The sequence below is a fragment of the Equus quagga genome, chromosome 16 (genome assembly GCF_021613505.1).
Source record: "Equus quagga isolate Etosha38 chromosome 16, UCLA_HA_Equagga_1.0, whole genome shotgun sequence".
NCBI classification, from domain to species: Eukaryota; Metazoa; Chordata; class Mammalia; order Perissodactyla; family Equidae; genus Equus; species Equus quagga.
Genome location: NC_060282.1, coordinates 40,414,150 through 40,430,674, shown reverse-complemented (window position 1 = coordinate 40,430,674; position 16,525 = coordinate 40,414,150). Strand labels below are relative to the sequence as shown.

Genomic DNA, 16,525 nt, shown 5'->3' with positions numbered 1-16,525 from the left:
GTATTTTATATTTCATCTCTAATTGCCACATGTTCAGAGCAGAAGAGGCTCATGAAAGTATGAATTTGCTGTACTACATTCACCAGAGTCTCATAATGAATTTTTTTTTTTTTTTTTTTTTCCTGAGGAAGGCTGGCCCTGAGCTAACATCTGTACCCATCTTCCTCTATTTTATATGTGGGATGCCTGCCACAGCATGGCTTGCCAAGCAGTGTTAGGTCCGTACCCAGGATCCAAACCAGCGAATCCCAGGCAGCTGAAGTGGAACCTGCAAACTTAACCACTGCACCACTGGGCCAGATCCTCATGATGAACTTTTAAGCATTACTTTATTTCTGGTCCTAATTTCTTGCCCATAACTCTGTATAGTTCTGACCTCTGAAGACCACGTTAAAGATTATTCTTTTTTTAATTTACTCATTGTTTATACTCGTATCTTAGAGAAAGGGAGTTACATTATATGGTAGTTGAGAGTAAACTTCTTCAATGAGTTTATGTGACTAAAATTGTAAAGACAAAGTAATTAATTGGAAATTTGTTTTAATTGTGCATTGATCACAAAAAATATATCGTTTTCTTTAAGGGACTAAACTAGCTTAATTCTGAGTCACATTTTATTACTAAACAGAAACAAATCAACTCAAGTTGGTTTGTTGATTTTCTACTGTATTTCAAGTCTTGTGAGAAACACACATGAGGGAACTAAAAAGGTTTCTTCCGTTAGGAGAGGATGTAGTGTTTCTCAGTCCACTGTTTCTCAGCTGAGGCATGGGGATGGAAGGCATACTTCTCCCTTCTCCCCAGGAGTCAGGGATGGGAGGCTGCAAATTCCGCATGCTGTCTCCCCCTCCCAGCCCAGTACCACTAGGGGAGTGTATTCTTTGCCCCCGACTGCTTGAGAATTACCATCAGAGAGAGCCACTTTTATTAAGAACAGACACTGTATCAATTGGGCATTCTGATAACAATAAAACATATAATTAAATGCTAAGATGGATTAGGAAACTAGATGGACTGAGCATGACTGGGTGCCAGGCAATGCATTAGGCCCTTTCCTTGCAATTGCTGTTATATCACCTGAGGGCAGTTGTTAAGGTCCATTTTTAGATACATGGAAAAGGGAGCCCAGAGAGCCCAAACAGCTTGCTGAAAGTTCCTTGTAAGTGGGAGAGGTAGGCTTCAAATCCTGGCTCATCTGCCTGTAAAGCCAATGGTCTTAACTACTCTGTTGCAAGAAGGACAAAGACAGTGTTGAAACATGGCTACCTTAGTGCTGTTTACTGAACGAACATATGGAGATTAAAATTCATAAGTTGTTATAGAGTTGAAAGAGACAAAACAATGCTCCTTTGACAGGTCATTTAGTTTTTTCTCTGATCTTTAAACAATGCTACACTTAAATTTGTCCACAATAGCATAAAAAATTGATATCTGTCCTTGAACATCCACTCCCCATTCTTGGCGATCTTTATACCTTCCCCACAGAGATTAGACTCAAATGTGATGTCAGGATATGTTTTTTGTTCTCAGCTTAAACTTCTCATTTCTATGTGAAATATGCCAGACTTTTGATGCTTTCTCCAAGCCTCTGTTCTGGACTCTCACCCTATATTCTACGCCCTCCTAGAAAGAAAACCATTGTGTAGCCAGTCTTGCCAACTTTTGCCAGTAAATGCAATTGACAGTGGAATAATTCATTAGATTAGCCATTTCCAGGGCAAAACTCACCTCAGGTGCATGGGAAGCTTCAGTTCAAACAATTGAATACATTTTCACCCAGTGCTACCTGCTTACCTAGTAACTCCAAGTTATTTAGAGAGGGCTGTGTATTTGTGATTGCTTGAGCTGTAACTTTTTTTCACTTTGCAACCTATTATTGATATGAAAATGTAACTTAGCTATTTCATGACATATGGATGTTTTCAAATGGAATAAGTTCATGCTGTTTTAAATTAGGCTCACCAAACAACCTTTTTAGAATGTTTGTCATATTTCTAAATAACATGTGCTTGTGATTGATTCTCCCTCTAATTCAAACTGGCAGCACATACTACCCTAAACCTGTGCCTGCTGAAGCAGTCTGTATAATCTACTTATGCTCTCCAACTTCCCAAGTGAGTCTTTCCTATAGAGAATTGTTTGCAATGTTTGAGGTCATCTTAAAATAATTATGGTATAATCAATAATGGCAACCATTTAAGCAGTTCATGCTCTGTGCCAGGGACTATGGCAGTGATGAACATGTTATGTCATCTCATTTAATTCTCACAACATACTTCAAAGGTAGGTTATTCCTACTTTACAGATAGGGAAACATTATTTAGAGAGGTTAAATAACTTGCCCATGTCAAGCTGATAGGGATAAATTGTTGAGAGAACTCATTAGACTACGTGTGTAGGCAAAAAGTAGCAGGTTAATTTTGAGCATAGTCAAGTGAAAGGTAACGCATTAGAGAAAAGCAATGAAAATAGTCTCTGCACTGTTTTTATGAAGCAGGCAGAGGGAGGTGATGGAAATAACCCTTGGCTCTGGGTCCCAAGTGCTGGGTTCTATTTTCAGGCCCTGCTGCTTGGGCGAATCACTGTGCTTCTCTGTGTAAAAGCAGAGTGTTGGCCATAATCTCCTAAGGTTATTGTAGCTGTAATAGGGTGTGGATGTAAGAGCCTGAAAAGGAATCCAGAGTCATTGTAGATTTCTTAATTTATATGATTCTATGCAATTAAAGAGACCAAGTAAATTCTGGGAACTATCGGAAAGATTGTTTCTATATAATACACAAAAAATTATGGTATCTATACATTGCAAGTTTGATTGCTAAATCTTCAAAATCTAGTGGAATTGTAGAAAATTCAGAAGGAACCATCAAATCGTATGATGAGATCATTATAATGCATGTAGCAATCTTCACCCTACAAAGAAAAAAAATGCTTCATTTAGAAATGTCTACAAAGCCATGATTTTTATGTATTAAGTACTTGAGAAGGTAATCTTAGGACAGATAAAGGGAAGTACCATGTGAGAGTGATAAACTAGTGGAATTTTCTACCCATGTATGCAGAAATTAGAAAAAATTTTGAGAACATTTAAGCAAATGAAGAAATGACAATCCATCATGGATTATCAAAGGAAACTATAAGATGTGGTGTTCATCCCTAAATGTTAATATTGACAGTGATCATATTTATTACGCCCTCCCACAGTGTGCCCCTAGGTTCCAATGGAAGTTGATACAGCATGGCTCCAATTCAAGAAGGCAAATTTTAAGCTATAAAAAGCTCTTTTCAGTATGGTAAATTTCCTTAAAAATAATATTACTAGAAATGTAATCTAAGAATTTTATTTTGGGTCGAGTTGAACTAAAAACATGATAGTAGAAATTTATAGTAGAAAAACAATATTAGTATCACAGGAAAACATTAATAGCTCCTTCTCACTGAATAATGACCAAGATAAGCCCACTTTCCCTTTTAGAATCATCGAATCTTAGAGTGGTCAGTGCCCTTGGAGATGATCTCACTCAGTGCCCACCTCCTGCTCCCACCACCTACTCTCACCTCAGGTCAAATATTCATTCTTTACTTAACAAATGTTCCTTCCACCTCTGCTTGAACACTGCCAGTATTTGGCAGCCTACTCCTCTGAGGAATACTATTCCCTTCCTAGACCTCTCAGATTTATTCTTCTACTGAGCCTAAATCTACCTGCATATACCCTCTACTCACTGCCTGGTGACACCTTCTGGACACAGTTACTCCCCTTGTGTATACAGCATCTAGACTTTTGAAGCCTTCTCTTGCCCAGGGTAACATTCAGTTGCTCTCCAAACAATGCTATTTCCAGACACTATAAAATCCTGACAGCTCTTCTCTGACCACAGTCTGTTTTCCAGAAGGTCTCCTTAGGTATCTGGGTAGAAAAAAGGGAGGGATAAAGTGTTTGATTAATTAAAGTGGGAGTGCTACTTCACATAATCAGAATCGCAATTTCTGCCAACAAACCCTAACATTTTATTAACTTTTTCCATAGTGGACACACTGTTAGCTCAATATGCTTAGGCCCACTTGAATTTTCTTGTTGTTCTCAGATGAACTGCTATCAACCCACCATCTCAAAGTTCAGTGTGTACCTTCATATTCATCCCTGCTGAATATCTTGTTGGCTAAAATCTATTATTTCTGCTTCAGGATATTTTGGAATCTTGATTATTTGGTTGAACACAGTAATGATTCATCTAATAATTTTATCATCTTAAATTTATAAGCATGTTTCCAAGGTATTGATGGAAATGTTGAATAAGATTGTACCAAGGCTGAGTTAAGGTGAGCAAGTGCTAATGATAAGAATTTAGTGAGAAATATAATTTAGTGAGAATTGTACTTTGATGCTAGTATTTCTTTTAATCTTGCTCTAATTTTATAACCTATTAAAATATACTGTTTGTGCTAATAAATACAAGTTAAATTAATAAACACTTATTTTTATTAGCATTTTTCTTTTTTCAGAAAATGCACAATTGAGAGGAAAGAGTTCACTTTCCATCCTTTCCTCCTACCTTCCTTCCTTCCTTCCTCTATTCCTTCCACAATGTGACAATAATGTTGCAATATCCATTGATGGAGAAAGTGAGCATTCTTTTATCATGATTTTATTTTAAGTAATTGCATTTTGGAGAGAGGAAAGCTAAACTATTCATTATTCTTTGTGGTCTCTGTTAAGTTCTGAAAATTACCTTGTATTCTCATTATGTCCTTTTTTTGATAGTCATTCCTCACAGACTTTCAGGCTGTACGGCCAATTTTTATTCCTTTCTGTCCAGCAGGTCTGCCCTTATCAAGCATTATGACATTCAAGCTCCTTCTGCCCCTTATCCTTGAAGTTCACTTTTAAGAGGACAGAAAATGTTTTCTATGCTATGCAAAGCATGACCATGCTTCAAGTTAGCTTTGGAATTAGAAGAAATCACTTTTAGACTACCCTTTTTGAGGTGTGATGCACAAACATTATAAGGTTAATCAACCTTTTAGCTATTAGTGGCTTTTGATTCTTGTGAGATTAAAATTGTCATTTCTCTTTTTCATGCAGATGTGTTATTTGACTGAATATTGAAGTTAAGCTTAAATTTGTTATATTTTAGGTGGAAAGGAACAGATTTTCATTTTGGGCAAATATGCATAATATACCCTTTTCTCTGGATCTCACAGCACTTACATTAGGTACAATACTAGTTAAGATGTCTATTCTGACTTTTTTCCCTAGGACAAGTAAATTCAAATAAAAAATAAGACAGGGGCCGGCCCCCTGGCCGAGTGGTTAAGTTCACGCACTCTGCTTCAGTGGCCCAGGGTTTTGCTGGTTCAGATCCTGGGTGCAGACATGGTACTGCTCGTTAGGCCGTGCTGAGGCTGCATCTCACACAGCAGAGCCAGAAGGACCTCCAACTAGAATTCACAACTATGTACTGGGGGGCTTTGGGGAGAAGAAGAAGACGAAAAAGAAAAGAAGATTGGCAACAGATGTTAGCTTAGGTGCCAATCTTTAAAAAAAAAAGAAGGCTAGGCCGGTGTAGCTTTCCTTTAAAAAAAAAAAAGACAGAATAAGGATTAGTGGCCAGATAATATTCACACAAGGATGCAGGAAAATAAAATGTTCAGTATATGCAACAACCCCTTCCTAAAACAAAATATACCAATGAAAATTTGGTTTGTTCCTAGAGTCTGAACACAGAGATTATTAGCTGAAATGACCTGGCTTAGTGTGTGAGGTCAAAAGTAATCAGAGGATTAAAGACCAGAAAGTACTGTGCTTGGCGAGCAAACTTGCTGCTTGTGCAGACATGGAGCCTTTCTTTCAAAGTAAGCTTGGTTCCTTGACACTCTGTCCTGAAACTAAAAATTAGATCATTGAAAGTCCTCTATTGGGATGTCTGTAACATTATTTGACTGTCTTTTGTTTAAGCTCTAATGTATGCGTCAAAATTAAAGTTGTCTTCAAGTGTTGGCATCATAGGAAACCATGCAGCTACCCAAACTTCACTCCCAAGTCCTGGGACTTGGATTGGTTGCCTCCCGACTCCGCATTACTACTGTGGTCCAGGGACATGGCAGGCAAGAGCCAACAGAATAACTTCGATGTTTGAGGTAGAAATAATACTTTAGGTAGCTCTTATTTAAACTAGATAGGCTATCATGGCTGGGTAGTATTTTCCAGGACCCCTTTCCACTTCTCAGCTTACTTAGTCTTAGCAACATCCATGATGACATCAAGCTAGTACACATCAGAACATGGCGAAACAATTTGTTTTAACTTTGTTCTGTGAACCTCAGCAACCTGACCCAAGCCTGGGTTCACATCGTGACCTGGGTTTACTTTCTCTTTTCATCTTCTGCCTTTCCCAAAGCTGCTTTGCAATCCTCCTCCCTTCTACTCTCTCTTCTACTTCACCTCCTCTTTTTTGTACTAGTCATCGTTTTGCTTCTCTCCCTCCTTCTATTCTCCCTCCCTCTTTTCTCTCTCCCTCTCTTTCTCCCTTCTTTCTTCTTTCTTTTTCTAATCATTCACAATCAAACTAACTAAAAATCTTCCATCCTCAAGCCAAATTTCTTTTTATTAAGGAGAAACTATACAAAAGTAAACTTATATACCAAGCCACGTTAATTTGGCTTTCTCTTTATGGGAACTGGTGGTAAAGGAGGAATTATTGTATGGTCTCCCAGGGACTGTCCTTTTTAAAGTGATTCATTCGAATAGGTAAAACTCTGATCTGTTGTTTAGTTTTTTCTAATGGCTTAACAGATAGGTCCAGAACTGGAGGCTGCAGAATATTGTATAGATGGAAGCCTTCAGCTGATTTTGCAGATTGACTTCTGTAGAGAATATTAAGATCACAGAAGGTTAAATAATTGAGAAACTTTCCATAATCAATAGACAAACAAGCATCAAAAAGAATACTCTCAGCTTCATAGGCTTCTGGGATTTTAGAAACTATTAAGGACCAAGAAGAATTCTTTAGCTTATAAACCTAAATGGCAAAAAAATAAATTAAAAAAAAAATTTCTTTTGGTAGGAAGCACCTAGGCCCCCATTTTCTATAAAGAAAGATTGATGATATCTCTATGAGCTTGTCTAAATTGAACCATGGAAGAGTCTGTAGGTATCAAATGCTTCTATTCTCTCTTTTTTTTAATCCTACACACCATGCATAACAAAAGCCTAGAACACAGTGGTGAGTGTATAGTTGTAAGAAAAGAGAAGTTATAGCTGTACCCTGCACCGTAGTTGGATTTGACCATGGGAAAGATGATCCTTATTGAAAAAAAAGTTGCCTAAACTCTCAGTCTGCCTCTCCTCCCCTGAGGAAATTCAAACACAGTGTTGCAAGTCAACTCTTGTGCTCCTCCCGTCCTCTCAAGTGAGACAACTTATCCCATGGTTGCTTAGGCCAAAGGAGAAGGAATTCAGGAGCATGGTTCTTTCACTTAAAAGAATCTCATCTCTAGTTTCAAGCAGTCCTGACTTCTGGATGAAACCCAATTGCCTCCATTTAATCAGAACGATTTTTTTCCATAGATATTCTCTGCTGTGCCCCAATACGCAAATCAATGTTTAATCAATTTCAGCCATTTCTTCCAATTACACTGTAATCATATTTTATAAATCTACCTAAGGGTTGGTTTTTGTGAGTCCCAGATAAATTAGGCCCTTCTTGCTTCATCCTCAGATATCAGTCCAGTAATATGCTCAGAGAATTTAACCAGGAACAGGCATGATCTTGCTTTTATGAAGCCAATCTGAGTGCCCTGCACAAGTAAGAGGGAAAGTCTGGGAGTAGAAACAGCTCCTTTCAGAGCGGCTGTAGCGCTGCATGAGCATTTGGACAGATGGGCCATTTTCTTGTGAAAGAAAGTTGTATCTCACAAGCTATCAACACCCAACAGCTTCACTAAACAAAACTTGAGATAAGAAATCAATTCAAGAAGAGCTCAGATGTTTGTGGTATTGTCTCCCAACACATCCTATGTGTCAGGAGCCCAGCTTTATCCTGTAGACCACCTAGTCTGTTCATTGGGGAGGACAGTATTTGTTCAAACATAGTTCCTTTTGTCTGTGCTGGGCAATAGCATGATAGATTCAGAAACTGCCCTCTGAAAGCCAAAGCTTTGTCTCTTACAGAGATAATGAAGACATGGATTTCTTGAGAAGTGTCTGCCCACCTGTGTTTAGATTCTAAATTGTGGGAAGATCATGGTAGCCAGAGTATCTAAGAGATGCTCGGGAAAAAGTCTGTTGAGGTTATGGAGACTTTTCAGAGAACAATTTCCCCCTTTAAAATGGCTAGAATAGATGAAGAATTCTTAAGAACTGTCATGGAATATTGAACCAGACGGATCCCTCAAACATTTTATTTATCCCTTCTCTTTTAGCTTTCCATCTAAGAATGTATCCTATTTTAGAAATCCTCCAAGGAATGGAATTTTCCATAACTTTTCCCCATTAGCCATTTTTTAACTTCTACAGAAGCCTTCCATCACAAAATTCTTGATCACTTTTGTGACCTAATGCTCACTGCTGCAGTCCAAACTTGATTCCTTTGCTTTATTTTCTGCTGTTCATGTTGTCCACAGAGGGGCCCATCAGAGCTGAAGCCCATTATTAGATCACTTCTTGGCTTCTTCTCTGAGGCTAAATAAGAGGGTTTTTTTCCTCCTCTTTTTGTAGATCATGTTTTTTCAACTATTTAATGATTTTTGTTGCTGAAAATTTGAATGGGGATTTCCTGTGTCTGGAAATGCATTAGGCCTCGAACTTTGTAGCCCTAATGCTCCTCCTGCTACCTCTAAAACTACACCAAATAAGATGAGACTAAGAGAATGAAGCAGCTGCAAACAAAACGAAACATCACACAAGCAAAAAATAAAACCACCAAGTGGTTGTCTTTCTGAATTTTGACTGAGCAAGACATTTGTAAAATGAAGCATGCTTCGAAGTTAAGTGGGCATCTCATTTATTGAGGACTGATCAACAAGAACTTGGTCAGGTTTAGATAAATACCTACACAACTCACAATTTAAAATGCAGAATGTTAAAAACTAGGCATGCCATGAAGATAAGTATGACCCAACAGTGGCCCTTTCTTAGTATATCTGCTACATATGTAATGTCTAGTTACCATGGGCATTTGGAAACCATTGAGCCATTATTGCAATAGTTTTCAAAATGCTACTAGATACAGTTATTTCAGACTTTTACAATTATATTTGATCTCTAGTTGTTTTTTAGGTGGCATGCTGTATTTTTCAGGTTGTAGTATCAAGATTATCAAGATTATGATTGTATGATTAAATGTAGATATTTTCAATTTGTTTCTGTGCTTTGGAACAGTTGAAATAGGGTGCAATATATCTGACCTTTAATGTTTGGTTAAATTCACTTATAAAACTATCTGAGCCCTTTGCCTTTCAAAGGTATATCTTTGATCACTTTTGCTATTGTTTAATGTAGAAAGCATGCAAAAGACTTTGTTTAACATGTATATGCAATCCAAAGAACAAGAATGAAAGGATTACTCGTGTTCTCATCACTCAATTTCAGAGAAAGAACACTACCAGTGCCTTAGATGCCCTCTGTGTTCCCGTCTGATCATCTCTTCCTCTCTGTCTCAACCCCCTTTTGATATAAAAACTATACTAATTTTGGTTTACTATTACCTTGCTTTTCGTCATGATTTTACCATCTTTGTATGCATTGCTAAAGATTTTATTATTTAGTTCAACAGAATTTTGAAATTTATCTTATGGAATCATATTCTATTTCTTTTGTGATTTTCTTTTTTGTTTTTGCTTTTTCCATATTTTTGTTTTGATATTCATTTATACTAACACATGTAGCTGTATGTCATTCCACTACTTTATAATATTCCCTTGTATGACTATACCACGATTTATTTATCCATTCTACTGTTGATAGACATTTGAGTTGGTCCTATTTAGAGGCCTTGTGATTGCTTCTGTATGATCACTTTGCTACATGTCTCCAAGAACTCAAGTGCCAGAATTCCTCTAAGATATGCACCTAAAATGGAATTATTGGATTGTGAGATGTACATATGAAACTTAAAAGAAAAACTTCAATTGTTTTCCTAAATGATTTGAATGATTTCCTGCTCCTACCAGCCATGGATGAGAATTCCTATTGCTCAGCATCCTTGCCAAGACTTCACATTGTCAGATTTAAAATGTTTCACCAATTAGATAGGTGAAAAGTGGTATCTTATTGAGGCTTTAATTTATATTTCCCCGATCAATAATGAGGTTGGTCATCTTTTCAAATGCTTGATGTCCATTCATAATTTCTTTTCTGTGAAATGCCTATTAGTGTTTTTTTTCCATTTGCCATTTGGGCTGCTTGTCTTTTTCTTGTGATTGTTGACTCTTGTAGAAATTCTTTATATATTTTGAATATAAACCATGTTTTGTTATATATATTATAAATATCTTCTCACAACTTGAAGCAACTCCTCATTCTATGATTTCTCTTGGTGAACATAAAGGCTTCATTTTCTTATAGTTGAATTTATGCATCTTTTTCTTATGCTTTGCATTTTTTATATCTTGTTTAAGAAATATTCCCCTCTCCCCAAAGGCAAAGATGTTTTTCTTTTTCTTATAAAAGTTTTAATTTTTGAATTCATTTAAGTATTTAATCTATCCATAAATAATTATATAGATTTCTCGTTTTTAGCATTTTGGTTTAACTTCTTTAATATAGTTTCCATCTCTCTGATGAAATTCTCCATCTTTTCCAGTAGATCTTCTAATATTTCAATCATAGTTTTTTAAAAGTCCTTGTCTGATAGTTTAAATATCTGGACTATATTTTGGACTGGTTCTATTGAATACTGTATTTCCTGACAATGGACCTTTTTATATCTTGTTTATCTTATAGCTCATAAGTTTTGATTGGATGCTGGATATCACATGTAAGAGAACAGCAGAGCTTGAGGGGAATAATATTTATGTCCAAAAATGAGAAGGCCCCTTCTTCTGTCAAGCCATTGATATGAGAGTGGTTGAGGCCATCTGTTCATAGTTGAGCTAGGTTTGGATTTTGTTGTTTCTATTCTTACCTTTGGTGCTCACATACTTCAAATTTCTTCAGCAGTAGGCTGCTGCTACTCTGTTTTTAGTATAGGAGTTGGGTTGCTGGAGGAGTGTTCTCAGTGTCTTGCTTCATCCTCAGCTTTCAGTAGGCTCTGTATTTCTGCACCACAGAAGGTGTCTCTCCGTGCTCTTGTCCTTCCTTTCAATGTTACTGCTCTGGTTGTTATTCACTAGAAGCCCTGGTGGGGACAGGGAGGTTTCTTGGTTCTCCTGCCCTCAGTCTTAGCCAGGCTCTGTGTACCTGAGCTCAAGGGTGAGGCTCTCTCAACGTTTTCCTCCTCCCCCTGTGGAAGCCCAACTCTTCCGTGTATCATCGGAGTGAGTATCCTGCCTCTCACCCAGTGGCAGCAGAACTCTGCTTTATATCATGCAGGATTCTGGGCGTGAGTGGGTTTCCAGCCCACCCCTAGAGATATATGTGTTTTTCCTAGTGTCAATGTAAGACAGGAGTGCAATTTCCTACTCCTTTCCCTGTAGCCACTGACCTTTGCCCTGGACTGCCCTAGACAGTTTTCTGCCTCTCCCCCAGGGGCAGCTGAGTTCTGCTTCACTTGAAGAAGGGTCCTGGAGCAGGTAATTTCTTGCCTGCCTCCCAGCATTATCTGGTCATTGTCTGCACTCCTGTACCACCGAGGTGGGCTCTGTCGGGGCTTCTGCCTGCTCCCAATATTTCTTGTGAGCACCTGATGAAGGCCCGTGGAAAGGATCTGGAAAATGGGTTTCTAGTGTCCTTATGTGAGGGGTTTCCAGAGATTCTAAACTCTCACGTTAACCCACATTCACCCTTTAAAAATGTGTTAGCATTTTAGTTGTTTTCTTCATTCCTGCTTTTATGACTGTCAACTCTTCCTCTTGTCACTGCCAAAGGACAGTTCATGTGTCCTATCTTTCCTGAAGGGGCTTGTTATCCTCTGGAATTCAGTTCCTCTGGTTTAATTGCAATCTCAGATCTCTGATGGACCTAAAAAATGTTATGATTTTATGAATTTTCCATCTTTCTGTCATTGTTAGGATGGGGGCAACATTTTCCTGTGGCTATCTATATCTTAAGAGAAAGCAAACTGATTTTTCTTCTCCCTGCCACCACCACTCTCCATTCCCCTTCTGTGCCTTGTTTTTCTTTATAGTATTTAAAATTATCATTATATTGTATTTATTTATTTATTGTCCATCTTCCTCCTCAGAGTGTAATCCTAGTAAGGCAGAATATTTGCTCGTTTTTGTGTCTCTAGCACATAGTAGGAACTCTAAACTTGTTGAATAAATGCATGTATGAATGCCAGAGATCGTGACGTTTTCTTTAGTATTTTGTATTTGCTCATTTTCATAAAACTGCCCTTCTTCTGAGGCTCTTCTCTCCCCCTTGTTCTGCCATATTTTTCATACGTCCCATTTTGATTATGTTCTTATTCATCCTTTAGTCAGGCAAACCTATTTGCACTCAGTATCTCTGTTCACATCGATAACAAAGAAGTGAGGGGCTTGTCCTTGGGACTCCTTTCTGTTTTCCTTTGATTTAGTCTGCCTCCTCTCCCAGACCCACACCTGGCCTGCAGATGGTTGTGTGCCACTGCTAGTCTAATCTTTCATCCTAGTAGACTTTCACCCAGTGAGTTTCTGCCCTACTATGTGTAGAAGGTTCTTCCCCTTCCTCCCAAGGCCTGAGTCTTTGGTAGTTAGGGCTAATGTGTGCCTCACAAATAAAGTCTACATTTCTGAGCATTGCCGTTCCCATTCTGCCTTCCTAGTTGTTTTTTCGTTTGTTTGCTTGTTTTTTAAAATAACTTGTTGGGGAGAAGAATTTTCTTTTTTCTTTTTTTTTAAAGGTTGGCACCTGAGCTAACATCTGTTGCCAATCCTTTTTTTTCTTCTTCTCCTCCGCAAAGCCCCCCAGTACATAGTTGTATACTCTAGTTGTAGGTCCTTCTGATTCTGCTGTGTGGGACGCTGCCTCAGCATGGCCTGATGAGTGGTGCCAGGTGTGCGCCCAGGATCCAAACCTGTGAAACCCTGGGCCGCCGAAGCTGTGTGCGCTAACTTAACCACTTGGCCACAGGGCTGACCCCCTTCCTAGTTGTTTTGCTTTGGCTGCTATTGCTGTTACTGTTGTTTTAATAATTTTTACTCTTTACTGCATTTGGAAGAGATGGTGATGAAAAGGAAGTTGAAGGGTGGGGAACTGGTCAGTGCTCTGCCTGCCTCAGGGAGCAGCACGTGAGGGGGCGCAGATGAGTGGGTGCCCCACTTCTCTGTTGGTTCTAGGCCATGTTATTGCTCCAGGGGCTCCACATCTGGCAACAGAGGCAGTGAAGGGACTGCACATTTTCCTTTCTTTTATGAGATGATTCTTTTTCATGAACTGGAGTTTACTATGTCTCTGGGTAGTCTGTGCTTGTTTTGTTTGCTTAAATAAGATCCAAATGTATTAAAATTAACATTCATTTCTGCCTGACTCTGACATAAGGCATAACAAGTTTGTCATGTTTTGCTGGGTTATCCTTTGTGAAGTTGCATTAAAGCATGCTAGCCAGACACCATGTTGAATGAGACCTCATGCACTATTATTTTCTAAGTAAATGTAGAAACTCTTATGATAAGGAAAATTCAGGTTCACTAAAAATGCTACTAAATTAGAAGAAGCTTTTTGTCATCACCTAGTTTTTAAATCAATTAATGTTAAAATTACAGCTGCTATCTCAAAGTGGCCCCCAATATATTTAATGATTTAAAAATATATATATATTAAAACTAGCTTTGATAATCCAAATGGTTTATAATCATTCTTCCATAGCATTGTGCCAAAGACCTTATCCTATGGGATATCATTTAGTTTCCTATCATTCAAAACCATTTTCCCCATCTTCTAACTATTTAAGTAATAATTCTGGATTGGAGAACAGTGGTTTTTCAGAAAACATAAATGATTGGAAAACATAATGATTGGAAAACAACCTCAATTATTCTGAAGGATAAAATAATAGTGTCTGGATTTAGTTACTCTTATGTGTTATCTGAGAAAAAGTTCATTAAAACACACTTTGACACTTTAATCCACTGGAACTTTAACTTCATTGGGAAAATGGTTCTGAGGTTGGTGATAACGTTGACTAATTGGTTGGTTCATACTACATGGATTACACCACTTTCTGAATCAGAATTTCCTACTATTGCAACATATTTTTTCTTTACTCTTTTTTTCCCCCTTAGAAACAATCCATTTGGGTTCATTGCATGGCCATTTGTTAGTCTGAGGCATTGTGCTTGTTTGTGACTACAATGAAGTCATAGTGGGCTGAGCCTGTCTGTGTATACAGAGTCAATGGGAGATCCTGCAGCTGCTCAGGGAAGCAGACAGTGCAAGGGATCACCTTGATATTTCAAACCCAAAATCCTGCTTTCCCAAAGACATGGGTATTTTCATTTTAATCATCAAGAAGAGTTGTTCAACTTTGGTTTGCTTACTAAATGCTGTACATAGACATCAATCTATTGTACTTTCTTAAAACTTTTTATTGAAGGGTAATATTCTCAAAGTGCATAAATTCTAAATGTATAACAAGATGAATTTTTACAAATTGAGCACGCCTGTGTAAGTGATACTCAAATCAGGAAACAACATGACCAGTACCCCAGAAGCTCTCCTTGTGCCCTGTTCCTGTCACTAATCCTCCGCACCATGGGTAAGCATTCTCTCATTTTGCTTGTTTTTATATTTTATATAAATGGAATTATACACAACGTATTATTTTGTGTCTGGCTTCTTTCCTTCTTCATTACGTTTATGAGATTCATCTACTCTTATCATGTATTGTGGTTGTTCATTCTTACTCCCGTGCTGTGTTCCACTGATTAATACAACACAATTTATTCATTCTTCTGTTGACAGACATTTGAATAGTTTCCTTTTTTAGGGTGGGATGGGGGCTATTATGAATACTTTATGAACTTTCTAGTACATCTCTTTTGGTGAAAGTATACATACACACACACATTCCTGTTGTATATATAGCTAGGAGTGGGATTGATGGGTCGTAGGGTATGCATATGTTCAGACTTAGTAGATAAGCCAGTTTTCCAGATTGTTGTAAATACTTATATTCACATCAGCAATGTATGAGAATTCCAGTTGCTCCACCTCCTCACCAATATTTGGCATTTTCTGCCTTTTTCATTTTAGCCGTTCCAGTGGGTATGTATTGAATGTGGTTTAGTTTATATTTCCTTGATGATAATGAACCTGAGCACTTTTTCATATGATTATTAGTAATTTGTATATCCATTTTTTGTGAATTGTCTGTTCAAGTCTTTTGCTCATATTTCTATCAGTTGACTCTCTTTTTGTTACTGTTTCCTAGGAATTCTTTATAATGTGGATATGGATCCCTTGTTGTGTTATGCATTGCAAATATTTTCTCTTCCTCTGTGGGTTGCTTTTCCACTCTTGTAATGGAGTCTTTGATGTACAAATATTCTTAATATTAAAAAGTCCAATTTATTATTTTTTTCTTTAGTTTCTGTAGTTTTTCTATAGTTTAAACTTTTTGTGTACAGTTTAAGAAACCTTTTCCTACTCCAACTTGACAGAGCTGTTCTATGCTTTCCTTGAACATCTTTATTTAGATTTAAAATTCATCTGACTTGATATTCATATATTGTATGATGTAGAGATCAAGATACATTTTTTCCAAGATACATTTTTCTATATCCTATTAACCTAGTATCATTTTACTTGGTTTTTAGCTTGTTTAAAATGTGTCCATAAAATTTAGTTCCACTGAAGTTGTTTTATATTTTCCTGGGGAGAATTACTAATGATTCTTGAAAAAAAATTATGCCTATGGTGATTTAAAATTTATTATACAATCTACAGGTTTATTTAGCACTAATGTAAATTGAAATCTTTCAACACCAGATGGATTTATTATGCACAAATCACAATCATTTTTTAAAAAATAAATAATTGTTCTCACTTTTTCATTTGAATTCAATTCAACTCATGTTGATTATGTATCTGTTAAAATTTGGGACAGTTGAGAATGGGGTTGAAGTTTGGAGCTCCATTTTTATGTCATTTAGGTTTTAAGTCATATAATGAAGTTTTGAAAGATACGTCAGCAATAAACCATCTTTTTTTAATATTCAAAATTATGTTAATAAAGAGAAGTATAAAGTGAGAACTTTTATTACTATTAGGATGAACTTACACCTCTTATGTTACGCCTTTGTACTAAGTTTTCTGCTAGTAATGACACAGATCTTTAGGATGTGAAAACAGAGAAGAAAATATAAAAGTTTCGTTTCTGTATTGGGAATGCCTGTGAATGCTTCCTCTTTGAAGTCATTTCTGCTTAATCCTTTTTTGTCTTTT

General features: G+C 37.2%; 1 protein-coding gene across 2 annotated transcripts in view; it reads left to right on the top strand.

The window, feature by feature from the left end:
• The window catches only part of CPQ (carboxypeptidase Q), a 460,527-nt gene that overhangs the window by 299,249 nt on the left and 144,753 nt on the right, over nt 1-16,525 (top strand). The window lies entirely within an intron of this gene.